The sequence below is a fragment of the Dama dama genome, chromosome 27 (assembly GCF_033118175.1).
Source record: "Dama dama isolate Ldn47 chromosome 27, ASM3311817v1, whole genome shotgun sequence".
In the NCBI taxonomy this organism is placed as follows: domain Eukaryota; kingdom Metazoa; phylum Chordata; class Mammalia; order Artiodactyla; family Cervidae; genus Dama; species Dama dama.
The window spans coordinates 61,844,071-61,863,789 of NC_083707.1; positions in this window are offsets into that span (position 1 = coordinate 61,844,071).

Sequence of the window (19,719 nt, forward strand, 5' to 3'; positions counted from 1 at the left end):
GCATTCATCATTTTTTCTCCTTTGCTCCCATTGCTCTCTGCATATCTGTATCACTGTACCAGCATCATTGTTTAAGTTCATTCAATTCTGATGTTTTTTCTGCCTCCCTAACAAGACCATTAGCTTCCTGAAGATAGAGAGATGGTCTTGTCTTATTCATCCCAGTATGTGTCATTCTGTGTGTATGGCATTAATGATCCCCAGTCTTCAATGAGTGTTCCAATTTCAATATTATGTAACTGAATGATTGACTAAACTGTCAACCATTTATCCTGATGTCACAAGATAAATACAATTTCAAAAATCTTAACTTACTTATTTCTAGGAAGTTCCAACTGGACATAGCATATTACTAGGAACACATCCATGGATATTATAAAGGTTCATTCTTTATGAATGAAAGTATGCCTACGTTGGTGAGAAAGACTATGGGGATGAGGAAAGAAACTGATACATATTCATTACCTAGTATGGCCTCTTTTACACAATTTTATTTAATTTTTCCAATAATCTTTAAGTGCAGACATTGCATTTTTCATTTAGTTGAGATGATAATGAGGCTCAGGGAGCTTAACCACCTCACATAAGATTATATAGTGTTTGTATTTGTAAACAAGGTTAGGTTGAGTTCTGTTGCACCGTGACTCAGATGGTAAAGCATCTGCCTGAAATTCAAGAGACTCAGGTTTGGTCCCTGAATTGGGAAGATACCCTGGAGAAGGGAATGGCTACCCAGACCAATATTCTTGCCTGGAGAATTCCATGGACAGAGGAACCTGGCAGGCTGCAGTCCATGGGGTCACAAAGAGTCAGACAAGACTGAGGGACTAACACTTTCACTTCAACACTAAGTTCTGCTGCAGTAAAGAGCAATTCCCAGAATATTAATGTCCGAAAACACTTCTTCCTCACTCATTCTATACGTCCCCTCTGGGTTAGCAAGGGTTTTCCGCTCAGCATAGCCACTCTGGGACCTAGACTGACCAGCCCCTTCTCAAACATTGTCAGACACCACTCTTCACATTTCGTTGGCTCAAGCTCCCCCTGGCTACATCCACCTCCAAAAGGTCAGAGAAATACAATCCTAGTATTTTTCCCAGAATGAAGAAATCAAGAACTATTTTCCAGACAACACTAATGACCACCCCAGTTTCGAAATTAAAAATTAAAACCACATCTGCTTAAATTGTAAGTTTTTCCCCATTTCTACCGCACCAACCATTTCATTTCTTTCTTTATTTGGAAATGCATTGAACTGAATTTTAAAATGAAACCTGATATACAGTCTTTGAGGATAGTAAGGTATATGGTCTCTATAATAGTAATTCTCAAAGTGTCAGTGTCCATCAGGATCACCTGTAAATTCTAGGATTCCGCATACAAAATGAGAATCTCTTAGGGAGAGGAGCATGCGCTTGTATTTGGGACAAGGTCCCAGGGTGTGTGGGTTGCTGGTCGGGGGCCACATGGGGAAGAACAGTCCTCTAGGTCTAAGCTTTTTATCTTCCACCAACTTACTTTAGATTGTCTCACTTATTACACACACTTTCCTTCATCTTCAGTGCAAAGTGTAACACAAACACATGCTTCTTATGAACACATGATCTTCTCAAAGTCTCTTCTAAAACAGAGTCCCTTTTTCTCCTAAATTTCTTTGGGCACTGGAGAGGACAGAGCCTATTGAATAATGCATTTCATCACTAGACAACTTGAAAGGGGTTCTGCTTAATGCAGTAGAAATTTTCAGATGATTCATTCTGAAGCCACTGATCAAAAGTACAGCTAATGGGAACAGGTGAGCTCCGATGATTGATGTCTTTCAAGGGACAAGGAGCAAAATCCCTATCACTAGCAAAGAGGCTGAATACTGAAATCAAGTGTCAGACAGGCAGAGAAACCATTTAGGCTTTAAAATAAATTTAGTCATAGTCCCCTATAAGCCTCAGACTAGATGTTACCATTTCCAAATGGATTCTACAACATTGGCATCATGTTTCTGAGTCTGAGGTGGTAGAGCCTCCTGGTGTTGGTGAATGAGGCAGGCAAGGAATGAAACTGACAGGGCCAGCAAAACATCAAAAATTCCTCAGAAACACAGTGAAGGGGAAGAAAGTCAGCCCTCATCAGACAGAAAGAAGGCGATTCTCACAGAACTCCTGCATGGATGTACCTCAGAGGGAGTGCTTCGTTTCACTTGGCTTCCGTGCCAATCAAAATGCCCCCATTGGCAGTGGATAAAATCAAATAAAGAAGGCAGAAATAAATGCCAAAACAAATTCATGCACAGAATGACCTTCCAAATGCTGCATGGCCCTGCTAAGCTGTCCTCTACCAAAATGAATGGAAAGGGCAAAGAAAAAAAAAATCTATAATTTATCTTCAACTAGAAAAATCTTTAAAATGAGCTGAGGCACTAAAATATTTGCCCATCCCTTCTTTCTGATGATGACCTAACATTCAATGAATGTCTCATAATGTGTCAGGTGTTTTATATGCATTTTCTCTTAGTATTTCATAATAGCAGTGTGAGATAGATGTCATTGTCTCCAGTTCATGTTTGAGGAAATAAAGGTTGAATAAATGATTCAAGGTCACATTGGAAAGAAGTGAGTCTGAGATACTTATTTTACTCTAAAATCCATTACATGTTTTACCCCACACAACTCTTCAAAGTTGTATTAGGATAAGAAAACTCCATCTGATGCTTCTAAAATATCAATGTCTTCTCTGTCCTTTGTTTGGTGTCAAGAAATGTGATTCATCCACAATAGTTGGCTGGATTTAAAGTAGCTGAAGATAAATGTTGTAAAAGCATACAAATGCATTTTTCACATCTTTAGTTTAATTGAGGTACAAGAACTTTGGTCCACAAGACTAGACTCTGATCTTCAGAGGTTATTCACGAGATTTTAGGCTTCATCTCACTCTGCTTGAGTGCTTACTAGCAAGGACAGTACAGTTGAGCTCCCAGAACCACCTGCTAAGACATACAAGGATCTTAAAATAATCCAGTAGATAAAGCCATAAAGAATCCAAGGGCAACTACAGAAAGCAAAACCTCGTATCACCAGACCTATTGCATCATGTCAGCCTTGGAGAAAGAAGGCCATGTTTCTCTCATTATCCCAACATAAGACCTTGGCAGAAATTCACTCTGAGAGAAGGGACTGGGTACCGTTACTTCGCCCCATAAGTTCAGATGGGACTAATCACTGTAGTACCTGCCATGGTAATACTGGAACTGACACAGCCCAGAAGGACTCTCTCCGCAAGACACTTTCTCACCCACATGGTGCTATTTGATAAGAAAAGGTATCCATCCCCTTCCTCCAATCCCCTAAGCAAGAATAAAACAGAGCAAGAAGTTTGAAGAAGGAGGTAAATCTGGAGACTCTAGTAGTGATAGGTTATTAGATAAAAAAATGAAAAGCACACAGGTTCAGAGATCAGACAGATCTGGGTTGTAATGCAAACTCTGCTGCTATCTAGAGTGGTGGTCTTGGGACAAGTTACTTACCGAGAACCCACTTCACAGGGTTCTTGTGTAAAACAAACTACATAATATTTCCAAAGGGAAGAGATAAACACGCACTGCTCTATTTAAAGTAGATAACCAACAAGGACCTACTGTAAAGCACAGGAAACTCTGCTCAATATTCTGCAATAACCCAAATGGGAAAAGAATTTGAAAAAGAATAGATACATGTATATGTATAATGGAATCACATTGCCGTTCACCTGAAACAAACACAATATTGTTATTCAATGATACTCCAATAAAAAATGAAAATAAAAAAGAGTAAATACGCATTACCAAAAAAGGGAAGCAATATACTGGAATATTCAGGAATACTCTGTCTGGAAGAAAAGATACCTGAAGACTATCTCTACAATTTGATATCCTTGTGATGCTGTTAAGCAATTAAGATTACTTTCTTTCATCTTGTAAAATAGAGCTGGTAAATATACAGCTTGTGTTAGCGGTACACGGAGAAACATCAATGGCACTAAAGACAAAGCTCCAGTGAAAAAGAAACTCAGGTTACACACTATGTAAGACCAAATCCAAACAAAACACACAGATCAGTACAATAAAAGTTCTCTGTGAAATGGAGGGATGGGAATGGAGTGTGGAATAAAAAGGGATAAATAAATCTGTTAAAGGGGGCCTGTAGAGATAAATAATAAAAGAATGCATCCACCAGGGAGTATGATTAACTCCACCCTCTGAATCAGAGGTCTTCACAAACCAACAATAAATTCAGAGGTAATAACGAAGCATATTTCCCGGGGTTGTTTGAAGGTTAATTGTAAAAAAGCTTGGGGAAAGTTTAGCAGATTATCTACAATATGCCCAAGGATAGTGATGACTTTGTTGGATCCTTAATATGTAGCAATCCTTCCTTTTTTCCCATTATGAAGCTTGGACTATCTTTTTTATCTATCTATCCATCTATCTATTTTATAAATGGGTGTGTGTGTTAGTCACTCAGTCGTGTCTGACTCTTTACGATCCCGTGGACTGTAGCCCACCAGGCTCCTCTGTCCATGGAATTCTCCAGGCAAGAAGACTGGAGTGGATTGCCAATTCCTTCTCCAAGGGACCTTCCCGACGCAGGGATCGAACACTGGTCTCCTGCATTTCAGGCAGATGCCTTGCCATCTGAGCTACTAGGGGATTTATTTATTTCATAAATAGATAAAATTAAATATATATCTACATACAGTTGATTTACAATATTATATTAGTTTCAGGTGTACAACCTAGTGATTCAATATTTTTTTATATACTTCAATTAAGTTTATTACAAAATAATGGCAATGTTTCCCTGTGCTGGACAATACATCCTTGTTGTTCCCAGTTTCTTTTTTTGAGGTTACTGCCAAGGATGTCTGCCAAATGCAGTTTTTCATCTTTTTTCACAATTTTCACAATTTTTCACAACTTTTTCCAAAAGTGGGAAGCCACCTCCCCAAAGTCACTATTCCTTTTTGCAAAGGACACAAGCAAATAACCCTCTGGTGTAACACAGAAGACTAGACTTTGGCCTGTATAATCATGAGGATGATATCAGCTAAAAGGGAATTATGTTAACTTGATCATTTCTCATCTTTGAAATTCAACATGACTTGGCCTGGTTACATTTACTTATGCCTCAGACGATTAAGGGGGCACAGTGGTCTTGTCCCATCTAATCCTTTATTAAGCTAAAATTAAAAATAATTTCTGAATTCCATTATTAATATCCTCTCTCTGTGAAAAGGATCTCCCTCAGCAGACCCTATTGACATTCCGTCTAGACACTGCTGGGGGAAATCACTTCATGAATATCAATAAATGTGTTGCATAGAGATGGGAGGATATTAAATTATTTCTGAGCCTTTGACAGTTGACAAAATGTTAGTATAATAATTACAAGTGCAGGCTGTTTAAATGCTAGGTAGGTGCTCCTTGGTGCAACAGTGAGCACTGGTCATACAAGCACAGCATCTTTGTTGGAAGGTAGCTTAGGGAAGAAACTTAACCTTGCTTTCAGCTCATTATGGCCTTATACCTTCTGCAAATCCTACACACACACACACACACACACACACACACACACCAGAAAAGGGCTTCCTTTCAAAATACCATTGACAGATCGATTACACTTTTGATTTAGGAAACAAAAATTAAAAATATTTTATATCATTTCTTGCCATCATTTTCTTTGTCCTCCAATGGCAGATGAATTTAAAAGCTAATGGATTAATTAGAGGGCAAAAGAGGTCTCAATGATCACTGTTTCCCCCTCCATTCCCACCATCCAGCTATCCTAACCCTTATCCGATGTCTGCCCCTGATCTGATATTCTTATTCAGTTCTTCAGGGTAGAAACTTGGGCTTTGATATTTCCCAAAAGTTCCCAAAAATATCATATGTTAATGCATATATATGGAATCTGGGAAAATGGTACTGATGAACCTATTTGCAGGGCAGGAATAGGGACACAGATGTAGAGAACAGTTTTGTGGACACTGAGAAGGAGTCAGTTCAGCATCAGTCCTTCCAATGAATATTCAGGACTGAGCTCCTTTAGGATGGACTGGTTGGATCTCCTTGCAGTCCAAAGGATTCTCAAGAGCCTTTTCCAACACCACAGTTCAAAAGCATCAATTCTTTGGCACTCAGCCTTCTTTATAGTCCAACTTTCACATCCATACATGACTACTGGAAAAACCATAGCTTTGACTAGATGGACCTTTATTGGTAAAGTAATGTCTCTGCGTTTTAATATGCTGTCTAGGTTGGTCATAACTTTTCTTCCAAGGAGCAAGCATCTTTTAATTTCATGGCTGCTTTCACCATCTGCAGTGATTTTGGAGCCTCCGCAAATAAATTAAGCCTGTCACTGTTTCCATTGCTTCCCCATCTATTTGCCACGAAGTATTGGGACCAGATGCCATGATCTTAGTTTTCTGAATGTTGAGTTTTAAGCCAACTTTTTCGTTCTCCTCTTTTAGTTTCACTAAGAGGCTCTTTAGTTCTTCTTCACTTTCTGCCATAAGGGTGATGTCATCTGTGTATCTGAGGTTATTAATATTTCTCCCAACAATCTTGATTCCAGCTTGTGCTTCATCCAACCTGGCATTTCACGTGATGTACTCTGCATATAAGTTAAATAAGCAGGGTGACAATATATGACCTTGACGTATTCCTTTCCCAATTTGGAACCAGTCTGTTGTTCCATGTCCAGTTCTAACTGTTGCCTCTTGACCTGCATACAGATTTCTCAGGAGGCAGGTCAGGTGGTCTGGTATGCCCTTCTCTTGAAGAATATTCCATAGTTTGTTGTGATCCACACAGTCAAGGCTTTGGAGTAGTCAAGGAGAGGGAAGGAGAGGGTGGGACAAATAAAGAGAGGAGCAGTGACATATACACACTACCATGTCTAAAATAGATAGGTAGAGGGAAGTTGCTATATAACATAGGGAGGCCAGTCTGGCACTCTCTAAAGACCTAAAGAGGTGGGATGGGGGTGGGGTGGGGTGAGAAGAAGGATCAAGAGGGAGGTGATGTATGTACACTTATGGCTGATTCGTGTTGTTGTAGAGCAGAAACCAACACAACATCAAAAGCAATTATCCTCCAATTAAAATTTTTAAAAAGTTCCCCAGTTCTTTCTAGTGTATTATCAAGGCTGAAACCAAAGAACAATGGTTCCCAAATTTTAGTTTACCTGGGGTTCTCACACACAAAAAAACAGTTTCTTAGGATCCATCCCTGGAAATCTTGGGTAGGTCTCAGGAGTCTGCATTTTTAACAGATGCCCAGAGATTTTGATTCAGGTAGTCCAAGAAACACATATTGAGAAAACTAGGCTGGTCATATTTTTCACTTTCAGCTTAAACAGTCCCATCACTCCAGCTGTTGAAGGAATGCGGATCAAAGGGCAGGACTGCACTCTGTGGCCTGCACACAAGATATGTTTGGTGCAGACAGCCAAGTACATTTTGCAGATAACAAAAGAATATGGGGAAAGAGATGTAATATTTACCAAGCACTTGGTATGCTCCAGGCATTTTACAAATGCTCTCTAATTTAAATCTCAAAGCATACAGGTAGAAAGAAGTTACATATTCTTCCCAGACCTCTTACTGAGAAGAAGAGACCTGGGGTTCGTCTGATGTTCTAGCTGCAAATTTCCTGCAGACGAAGGGCAATGGGCCAGGGGTTGGGATGTCTACATACCAGTCTCCGATGCCGACACTCCCTCCTTCCTGTTGGTTACGAGGCAATCACTCAGACTCTCTGTTACTATCCCAACATCTGTCCAGGTAGGACATGGGGTGGGGTTGGGCTGGGGGCTGCTACTTGCCTCTGCCTGCTTCAGAAAGATCACATGAAGGCGAAGAAGCATGAATCGTGACCCATGAAAGCATGTGAGGCTTATTGGAAGAAAACTAGTCTGTAGACAATAAGATTTTGTGTATCAAAGGGAAAATGCTAACATAGTTGGACACCATTTTTCAATTTCTTAATCTGACTATTCATTTATCAGACATTATATTGTAAGTGTCTTATATCGTAAATATCGTAAATGTGGCTTCCCTGATAGCTCAGGGAAGTTGGTAAAGAATCCGTCTGCAATGCGTATAACCCTGGTTCGATTCCTGGGTTGGGAAGATCCCCTGGTGAAGGGATAGGCTACCCTCTCCAGTGTTCTTGGGCTTCCCTTGTGGCTCAGCTGGTAAAGAACCCGCCTGCAATGCAGGAGACCTGGATTTGATCCCTGGGTTGGGAAGATCCCCTGGAGAAAGGAAAGGCTACCCACTCCAGTATTCTGGGCTGGAGAATTCCATGGACTAGTCCATGGGGTCAACAAGAGTCGGACACATCTGAGCAACTTTCACTTTCACTTCACATATTGCTTTCAGAACCATGAAAATTGAGAAGGTTACAGGTTCTCTGCAGACAATATTTTCAGTTTGGTGGGAAGAGCAGGAGGTGAAGTGGCTGAGAGACGGTGAGAAATAAAGGAAGTAGAGCAGAGAGACAGGGAGCAGGGAGAAGAGAAGGAAGAATGTAGGTGGGAGAAAGTTGGACAGAAATAGAACACATTTGTTTGTATAAATGTTTTAACATTTACAAAATGCTTGTTTATCCATTGCATTACTTAATTCCATTCCTCTCAGACTTTCACATGCCAAAGAATAGTGTTTAAATATATTTGTTGGCTCCACCTCCAGAAATTCTGATTCAATGGTCTGGGCTGAGACTGGGGGTCATGAGATAGATGGTGGCCCACGGACAGATCATGCTTCAAGTGGCAGTGATTCAATCATCAGTCCAACTTTATGAGGCAGGCAAGGCTGGCATTGGGTGCCCCATTTATCATTCTCATTTTTTTAAAAGAGAGGAAACTGAAGTTTGGAGAAATTACAGAGCTGGTTTAAAGTCCCAAAGCTACCAGGAGTTTCTGATGCTAAGCTGTGGGTTTTTCTCAGTGTGAATGATTTAAGCTTGATATTCTTCAAGGTAGTGCTTGGGGAAATCAGAATAATGGTCATTGCCTTCAAAGCAGAGGGAGTTGCCATGGATACAAACATTGTCTTAATGTCTTGCAGAGAATTTCCTTTAACCATAAATTCTATAAGAAATAGTCCCAGCAAGATAATAATCTATTCTGCTTCTTAAAGAATCAACATTCCCACAGCAGAAGAAGTAGATAACCGTTCTCTTTGTGAATATTGGCAAGATTTATAACCTCCTCATAGGTAAGTTTTAACCACCTTTTGGGATTGTTATAAGGACTGAATGAGGATCAAGTTGACCTACCTGGGCTACCCAGATGGCACCAGTAGTAAAGAATCCAGCTGCCAAAGCAGGAGACAGAGGAGATGCGGGATTGATCCCTGGGTTGGGAGGATCCCCTGGAGGAGGGCATAGCAACCCAGTCCAGTATTCTTGCCTGGGGAACCCCATGGACAGAGAAGCCTGGTAGGTTACAGTTCATGGGTTCGAAGAGTCAGACACGACTGAGAGACTGACTACAACACACAACCTGACCTAAAGTATTTTTGGCAGTTCCTGACACATAGTAGGTGTTCTGTGAGTGCTAGTTTCCATTTTTCCCTTTCCATTATTAATCATTGAACCACTAATAAAATCGTGAGAACTTACATGATGGGATGTGAACCATTAATTTACATTAATTTGTTTAATTCTCATCATAATCCCAGGGAGCTGGTTCTGTTAGCATCCCCACTTCATGAACAAGGAAACTGAGGCTCATAGTGCTGAAGGTCTTCAATTCTCACAGGAACTAGAAGCGGAGCTAGGAGTTGATCCCAGGCAGCCTGCTTCCTGAGCCTGCTCTCCTAAGCATGTTGTAAAGTTGCTTTCCCAGCTTGTCAATCAAGAGATCTCAATTAGTTAAAATGGTGAAAGTGAAGGGACAAGACAAAAAGAATACTCTCAGAACTTGACTGCCAAGCCTGAATTTTTCACAAGCACCAGGGCATGGTTGATAAGACAATGGCCACTGAATGTTGCTTATGCTACAGAAATGGTGCTTTGTCTATTTTTCCGGGACAGGACAGAAGAAAATGACTTTCCCCTTACTCCTATTCTCACTTCTTTTGGTCCTGAGTCTTTCTGGCAAGAATTCACTATTTTATCCCTATTCTGCTATTTGATCCCTGCAATTGCTTGTTACCTTGCTTGTCAGCTCTTGTGTTGACAAATGGACCTCTCTGCCATTTACTTATTCATCCTGATCGTTCTTGGATGCAATTAGTTCTTTCATCCTTTCTGTGTGCAGGCCCTGTGAACTTCTGGAGGTGCGAGGCACTGTGTGCCTGTTCTAATGGTGCTTTTTATCTGGTGAGGGAGGTAAAGAGACCTACAAAAGAAATAATTGCATTTCTGACTATAAAATTCCAAATTTATGTGAGTCCTGAGTGACAGAAACATGGTCTTGTAAGAGAGTAGAGGGAAAGAAGTGGACTTGGGTTGTCCATATAGGGGACAAGGTCTGCAGCAGATGTCAAGGAAGGAATCTATGTGTAAATGGTCTTTGAGTTGAGATTTAAGGGGTGAATAGAAGTCCGCTAGGCTAAGAAAGGTGGGAAGAGGGATAGGAAGGGGTGTGACATCTCTGTGGTGAGAGGAGCAGGGCAAGTTCAAAGAACTGCAAGAACGTGAAACCTCAGAACAGAACACTGACAGACCCTAGAGATGGCCGACTCAAGAGAAGAGAAAAATCAGCCTCAGAATAGATATCTGTGTGCTGTCGGAAGAACATGAAGTCACTCATTGATGGAACAAATGTGAATTGAATTTCTATTATGAGCCAGTGTCCGTTAAAGATATAGGAGGTACGACAAAGATGAATAAAACATGTTTCTTGTTTAGCGGTTAAAAGTCATTGCAAATTCCTTTAGGATAAGGCCATGTTTTACTCAGCATTATATCCTGTATGTAGCAAGTAGTCAGTGAATATTCATTAAATAAATGCAATTTTAGGTCACTAATTTTTTTTTATTATTGATCAAATAAACATCAATGCATTAATATTACCATAAATTTTAGACATGTATATATACATTTATATGTATATATGTGTGTTTGCATATGTATGTATACACATACACACACAAACACACACCAAAGGCTTCCTTCAGAGTTAATAAAGTACAATCCTCAGGCAAGGGACTTTGGCTCCAGAATTTTTTAAGAAAGCAGAAGTGATTCCCATGTATAGTTATGGTTGAGAACCAGGTTGATATCAAGGTTAAATGAATCAGTCTAGGCTCCCACTGTAATATACAAGAATTAAAATTTAAACATATTTCAGCATCAGTATGAAGTCACATTTTTTTCTCCTCCCTAAACCTGAAGAATGCCACTAAAGAATGCCTATAGAAATAATGAGCTCGCTATCTCAAATGGAGATTGGGGAATGTGACATCCTTAGGAAGGTAAATCAGAACAGTTTGAACTCTGTGCCCCTGACTCCCATAACAAATCTGTTAAGACCCCTCAAAGGGACATATGCTCTGGTTAAGAATTATTCTTGTGGGGAAATTTACTTGATTGATCATTTGCTTCTGCAAATGATAACATTAATCTGGTAACATTAATGAAAGCAAAATTCATGCCAAAGGAACAAAACGATGAGCTTTGACAATACATGATAGCTGAAACTTAGTGAGCCTGCTTTTTGGTGATGACCTTAGCCTCCACTTGGTCGTTAGCCAGGGCAGGTGAATGTTTATATGTAGTTTAATTAGTTAATGATAGTTAAGTACCTCAAGAGCCCATCAACTTGGCATTAAAGGACAGTTACCCATCATCACTGAATTCCCAGGCTATTTGATGAAGCTGAATCATAGATCTGTCCCTGAGTGAGGGGAATTCGTCAAAGGCAGAGAGAGTGTTTTGCTAAATCCCTGAAGCTCTTACAAACACAGAGAATGGTCTAACCAACCACTGAAGCTTTCAAAGCCAATGGAAAGGAATCTTCACAATAGAGAAGAATGAAGTGAAAAACAAGCAGGAACTCTTTCTTAACCCAATCTCACCTTAGCCGTGTAAGCTGTAATAACCTGGACTGGATCCACCAGAGATTGGCTCCAGTTGTTTTACAGGAAATCTTTCTTTTTGAAAGTGAGATGCTAAGCTCTTCACTGCCTCCAGCAGAACATGTTAGTGCCTTGATTCCAGGGGTGTGGATCACATAAATCTGAAGTATCTCTGGTTTTGGTGGGAATAATGAAACCTTTCTCGGCTGACGCCATCTAGGAATTAAAGAAGTGTAATAGATTTGAACCATTGTCAAAAGCCGCATGGAACCTCATTGCTGGAAAGGGTGTTTCATTTTTTTGTGTGATTTAGCTTGGAAGTATCTCCTTCTTAAATACTTTCCTTCTTTCCTCCACCTACTTTATCTCTACTCCTGTTTTAGCTCTGCCCCCCAAAAGTTTATAATACAGGAGTTCAGAGACAGAAAGTAATTTGGGGAATCTGACGATCATTACATTGTGCTGGCAAGACACACAATTTCAGTTGATTTGAGAAGATTGCTATGTCTACACATATATAAACACATCTCATTTTCTGGGGGTCTTTTTGTTTGTTTTCACAACAGGCATTTGCATGTTTGAGAAAGAAATCTTGTAATTACAGGTGACTGGAGATTTTTCTTCTAATTGGTATACTGAGTCTCCTGTTGGGTAAAAGTATATTGTTGAAGGAATGTACTGACTTTACAAGCCCAGCTGAGTCAATTTCCAACTTATCATGGTGGTGTTACTGAAGAAAGCACTGATGTTTTGTGTTCATTTGTTCCTTCATGCACTTAGCCAATCTGCATTTGAGGGTACTCTATAGCAGGACCAGTGTCTAGGGAATAAAGAGAATAAAGAATAAATAAACTTTGCTTTTATTTTTATTTATTTATTTAAATAATTTTTATTGGAGTAGAGTTATTTAAAATGTTGCATTAGTTTTTGTTGTGCAGCAAAGTGAAAGAGTTATGCTCACGTCTTTCTTAGATTCTATTCCTGTGTAGGTCATTTCAGACTGTTGAGTAGAGCTCCCTGTGTTATTCAGTAGGTTCTTACCAGCTATGTATTTAGGGTACATATGTCTCTCCCGATCTCCCAATTTACCCTTCCTCCTTCTCCCCGCTTGGTAACCATAAGCTTGTTTTATACATCCGTGACTCTATTTCTCTTTTGTAAATAGATTCCTTTTTACCTTTCTTTTTTAGATTCCACATATACATGACCTCATATGACATTTGTCTTTCTCTGACTTGCTTCACTTAGAATGACCATCTCTAGGTCCAACCATGTCACTGCGAATGGCATTATTTCATTCTTTACATAGCTGAGTAATTTTCCAGTGTATATATGCTTTACATATTCTTTATCCATTCCTCTTAGCAGCTTACAAAGTTGTGAAGATAAGAGCTCTGTACAATATGTTCCTAGGAGGAATGTGTAGATGTCCCAAGAAGTAGCAGCAGGGAGGCACTGGGTATGGCTGGCGATTCCAGTCAACACTTCAACGACAAGGCAATTGGCTGGCCCTTGAAGTATGATAAAAGCATGAATATATCGAGATGGTGAAGGAAAGGAGGCAATTAGAGAGGGAGCACCAGGTCAGGAAGCAGAATTGAGGAACCAGTTGTTGTTGCAATAAAGCAAAGCACAATAAAAACAGGTATATTTGGAAATTTAGGTTGCTTTGAACTGCTGAGCTTGTGGTAATATTTTTTTACAAGAGCAATAGGAAAGGAATACAGTGGGTTTAAGTGCAGTGTTGGCAAAGTTGTTCTCAGGTATCAGATGTCTGCATTAGCTGGTGCCAGGTTAGACATAGGTGACGGTGGGCATAGGGCTGGAGGAACCGAGTTAGGTAGGCACAGCGGCAGATGTAGCAGTAAGCGAGACAACAGGGGTAAAATACTAATGTTTCTCTCAAATAGATGCTCTTAGAGAATGGGGAAAAACTATTTAGGACAGTAACCTGGAACGTAAGTGCCTAATATACAGTTGGTTAGAATATTGACTCCTCTGGGCGAGACAATCCATCGGTGGGTAAAGACCTCAGAGAACACAATGTTCTGTCATCTCTGAAGACAGTTTTCTACAGGCAAACTTGGATTATGTTGACCCTCAAGGAAGTCTTGAAGTGGGGAAAAGATCTGTGCATGAACAAGAATGGTTAGAAGCATGGCAGCCTGCTCATCCTGGTCCTACCTGTTTGCCTGGCTGACTGTGCTCGTAAAAGCTTCAGGGTGTGTTAGTACCAGCTGAACATGCTGCTTCATTCCACCTCCAGCCGCTTGCCTCCCTGAGTCACGGCCCTGTCTCCCACCCTGGAGGAAGGACCCGAGATCACTTTAAGATAGATCCTGTGCTTACTCATCTCTATACTGCCATCACCTAGTGTGATGCCCAGAAAGCAGCAGATGCCCAATAAATCTTCATTAAGTGAATGCACAAAGGGACAGAGTTCTACTCTTCACACATTTAAAGATTCATTGCAGGGTAGTGGGTATTACAAGGCAGTGTGTAATCTTATACTCAGATCTGCGGTCCAGAAAAATGGTTTCCAAAAGCTGATCCACACCAGTCCACCAACTGATGTCAGGCCAGTAAAGATGGTTGGTCTCCACCCTCTCCATTATGATTCAGCAGGCCTGGGCATTTGTTTCTTTAATAAACTCCACAAGGATTCTGCTTTTCAGGCAAGTCTGTGAACTGTTGGTCTTGACCTCAAAGAGGACAGAGATCAGGCTTCTCAGGTGGCTCAGTGGTGAAGATCTGCCTGCCAAGGCAGGAGATGCAGTTTTGATCCATCATCTGGGAGGATCCCACATGCTATGGACCAATAAGCCTGTGCGCCACAACTACTGAGCCTGTGCTCTAGAGCTTGGGAGCTGAAACTACTAAAGCCCGAATGCCCCTAGCCCATGCTCCACAACCAAAGAAGCCACTGCAATGAGAAGCCTACATACCGCAACTAGAGAGTAGCCCCCACTCGCCACAACTAGAGACAAGCCTGCACAGCAACAAAGACCAAGCACAGCCAACAATAAATAAATAAAATCATGTACATAAATAATGAGGACAGAGTTCATTCTGAACCAGGGTGATCAGAGAAAGACTGAGAAGGGGGGCAGTGATCTGAAAGGAGCCTTCAAGCATGGGTGGTTTTGGGTAAATGAAGATAAGGAAGAAAAGCCAGAACAAAGGTACAGAGAGACAGACACTGTAAGAAACAGCATTCTGTATCATTTGGGCTCCCTACTCAAAACACCATTGACAATCTGTACCACTTATTTCTGCATAATATATTATCCTATAACTTACTTTCTTAAACAACAATCAGCATCTATTACCTCTCAGTTTCTGAGGGTTAAGGATTCAGGAACAGTTTGGTTGAGCTTTTCTGACTTGAGGTCACTTAAGAGGTTGCAGCCAGATGGGGACTGGGCAGAGGTCAATTCAAAGGATTCTTTGACCTGATGCTTGGAACAGAAAGACCTTTGAAGCTAGAGACTGGAAGAGTTAGGGCCCCTCTGCATATTCTTCTACCTATTTGCTCTTTTTGTATATGATCTCTATAGCAGGGTGGCTTCAGATAGCTGGACTTCTCACATGGTGACTCAGTGATCCAGAAGCATGTGGTCTGAGAGAGTGCCTCGTAGGAAGAGACAGGCAGGGTGAAGGGGAACTAGGTAGTGGTATATGCGTGCAGTGCAAACGTGTGTGCAGGTGAAGAGTTACGTATTTATAGTAGGTGGGCAAGGGAGCCATGATTTCAGGATTTCAGGAGTTCTTCATTTAACTTTAGCCAGAGACAAAGAGGTTATTCAGTGTTTCTTATTGGAATATGGATTGTATACCATAGAGAAGAATTACATAAAAGATACCAACTTCAACTATATGATTGAATCTAACTTTACCACAAAGAATTGCAATGCATCTTTCAGCAATGTTCAGTAGTCTCTGAAGGTCAGGGATCACATTCATAGAAGAATTAGATTTGTGTAGTTGCCATTTTCCCATAATCAAAGGGAGAAGACTGGTGTCCCAGACCTCATGCTTGGTAAACTGTGATCTTGGGCAAATATGTAACCTCCTTCCTCATTGAGCTATTTATTTCTCTAACTTCACTTCCTTTGATATATTCCTCAAGCTTCACTCTCCCAAATTTTGGATCAGTTGCTTTTTCCCAAAGCATAGAACTCTTTTAAGACTCCCTACTTTGCATGTAGTGGTCTTTCTGTTTGAGACACTGCACCTCCCCACTTCTGTCTCCTGCAAGTGCCCCTTCCCCTATCTTTCAGCTTCTCAGTAGAACTGTCAGATTCTACTCCTGGCAGAAACCACCCTCTGAATTCTCCCAGCACCCTGCATGTATCCGTATCATCATCCAAGTCTTGTTGTTTTCACTACTAGACCAAGAGTCTCTTAAGGAAAGATTTATGCCTTGTTGATATCTGCTGTGTCTGCCAAGAGCATGATGTCTGACATACAATAATCTATCAGTAAATAGTTATTGTGCCTCAGTGAATAAATAAATCCATGAAGGCAGGAAAAAATATTTTAAAATGTGAACTGTCCATTCTTTGGCTTGATTGGATGGTACACATGGGACCTTCAAAGGACATTAGCTAAATTATCTTTTCATGATCATCAAGTTGTCAAGACTGAAAAAATGAACAATAAGAAACAATTTTATTGTCTCTGGATAATAGCAAAAGCCTTAGACTTTTGAGTCTATTGTGTTCTTTCTCACTGAGAATCCTGTGCAAAGATGAAGTCGAGCTTAGAAAGCTCCAATTTTTATCTCTTTGTATCAAGAGTACAGCTCCTTCTACTTTTCATCTATTATGAGTGGCGGACGCCTTTTCTTGCTCCAAAAAGAACTGCAGGCAAATTCATTCCTGGTGGGCGGTGGATGCCTATCAAGTGAAGGTCAATAGCAATCTGACTCTCATCTCACACTATCTCACAGGGACAGGGACAAACAGGACTTGAGGCCTGGCCTTGTTGCTTTCCCACTCCAGCAAGAGACTGAGCTAAAATATGGACCTGTGGCTGCATAGATACCACTGAGACCTTGCCTGCCCCTGTTATTAGCCAGCAATTTGATTTCACTTTTCTGAGTTCCTGTTTCTCCACTATAATTTGAAGATTGTGACCTCATAATGCTCAGCTCAAAAAATGGGAACTCTTCTGAAGATTGAAAAAAACCCTCAGCAAAATCACCCAGCCTGTTGTCTAATGTACAGTAGGTGATCACAGATGTTCATCTTTTCCCTTCTCCCACTGGACCCTCCTAAGAAGAAAATATTCTGGCCATCCATGATAAAGAGGTCATTACTGGCTCCTTTTTTCTGCTTAGTAAGGATAGGGTAGGGCTCCGGTATCTCATGTGTATTTCTCTGGCTTGCATACCCAGGCACACCCATCTACCAGGCTTTGTTTCCTTAACCTCAAGTTATGTAATGAGTAGGTGTAGGGCCCTGGATCCATTTCCACAGGGACCCGTTTCAAAATCCCCGCTGATTGCTCTATATTGAATGTGTGTATGAAAGAGAAAGGCCCACACATGTTTCCCACTTGAACATCCCGGCCTGAATTAGGTCATACAATCATTGCATTTTTCACTATTTCACAAGCTGCTGTGATGGCACAAAGAATAAGGCAAGAGCAGGGAGTTGCTTAACCTTGCCCTGTATTTACACACACACGTCGGCAGGGAAACCGTGACTCATTCCCCTCACTGGAATACAGCGGGGAGGCCGGCTCTTAATGACTCTATTTTAAAAGACTACTTTCCCTCACCTTCAGCTAAATCCTCTACAGCTGAACTTAACCTCTGGAAGTACAGGACAAGTTAGGAAGAGCATGAACCTGTTCTGACCCCTAGGGTACCATTGGGTAACATTTAGGGAATACACAGGCAGTATCCAAGGAACCCTCCCCCAAAACTGTGGGAAGTGAAATCGACAAAAGCTGATGACTCAAAGATTGGTGACAGTGTCCTATAGAAGTTCCTACCTACTGTGTGCCAGGTGCTTTGTCTACATTTTCTCTAATCCCCATGTCAACCTAGCTCATCTTGTAACTGATGCAAATCTGGCAAACTCAGCAGTGGCCGCAAGACTGGAAAAGGTCAGTTTTCATTTCAATCCCTAAGAAAGGCAATCCCAAAGAATGCTCAAACTACTGCACAACTGCACTCATCTCACATGCTAGTAAAGTAATGATCAAAATTCTCCAAGCCAGGCTTCAGCAATGTGTGAACCGTGAACTTCCTGATGTTTAAACTGGTTCTAGAAAAGGCAGAGGAACCAGAAATCAAATTGCCAACATCCAGTGGATCATTGAAAAAGCAAGAGAGTTCCAGAGAAACATCTATTTCTGCTTTATTGACTATGCTGAAGCCTTTGACTGTGTGGATCACAATAAACTGTGGAAAATTCTGAAGGAGATGGGAATACCAGACCACCTGACCTGCCTCTTGAGAAACCTATATGCAGGTCAGGAAGCAACAGTTAGAACTGGACATGGAACAACAGATTGGTTCCAAATAGGAAAAGGAGTACATCAAGGCTGTATATTGTCACCCTGCTTATTTAACCTAAATGCAGAGTACATCATAAGAAACGCTTGGCTGGAAGAAGCACAAGCTGGAATCAAGTTTGCCGGGAGAAATATCAATAACCTCGGATATGCAGATGACAGCACCCTTATGGCAGAACGTGAAGAGGAACTAAAAAGCCTTTTGATGAACGTGAAAGCGGAGAGTGAAAAAGTTGGCTTAAAGCTCAACATTCAGAAGACTAAGATCATGGCATCTGGTCCCATCACTTCATGGGAAATAGATGGGGAGACAGTGGAAACAGTGTCAGACTTTATTTTTTTGGGTTCCAAAGTCACTGAGATGGTGATTGCAGCCATGAAATTAAAAGACACTTACTCCTTGGAAGGAAAATTATCACCAACCTGGATAGCATATTAAAAAGCAGAGACATTACTTTGCCAACAAATGTTCATTTAGTCAAGGCTATGGTTTTTTTGGTGGTCATGTATGGATGTGAGAGTTGGACTGTGAAGAAAGCTGAGCATGAAGAATTGATGCTTTTGAACTGTGGTGTTGGAGAAGACTCTTGAGAGTCCCTTGGACTGCAAGGAGATCCAACCAGTCCATCGTAAAGGAGATCAGTCCAGGGTGTTCATTGGAAGGGCTGATGCTGAAGCTGAAACTCCAGTACTTTGGCCACCTCATGAGAAGAGTTGACTCATTGGGAAAGACCCTGATGCTGGGAGGGATTGGAGGCAGGAGGAGAAGGGGACGACAGAGGATGAGATGGCTGGATGGCATCACCGACTTGATGGAGATGGGTTTGAGTAAACTCCGGGAGTTGGTGATGGACAGGGAGGCCTGGCGTGCTGCGATTCATGGGGTCTCAAAGAGTGGGACACGACTGAGCGACTGAACTGAAGCGACTCAGTGCACATGTGCACACACACACACAACGTGTATATGTCAATACTAATCTCTCAGTTCATCCCACCCTCTCCTTCCCTCAAGTGTTAAATTCTGAGTGTAGCAATAGATCATTTGTTCTCAGCCTAACACTTTGTTTATTCTCCACCACTGAAGTTACACATCACAAAACCATATGGGTTTGTCTTCCTCATTATAATTTG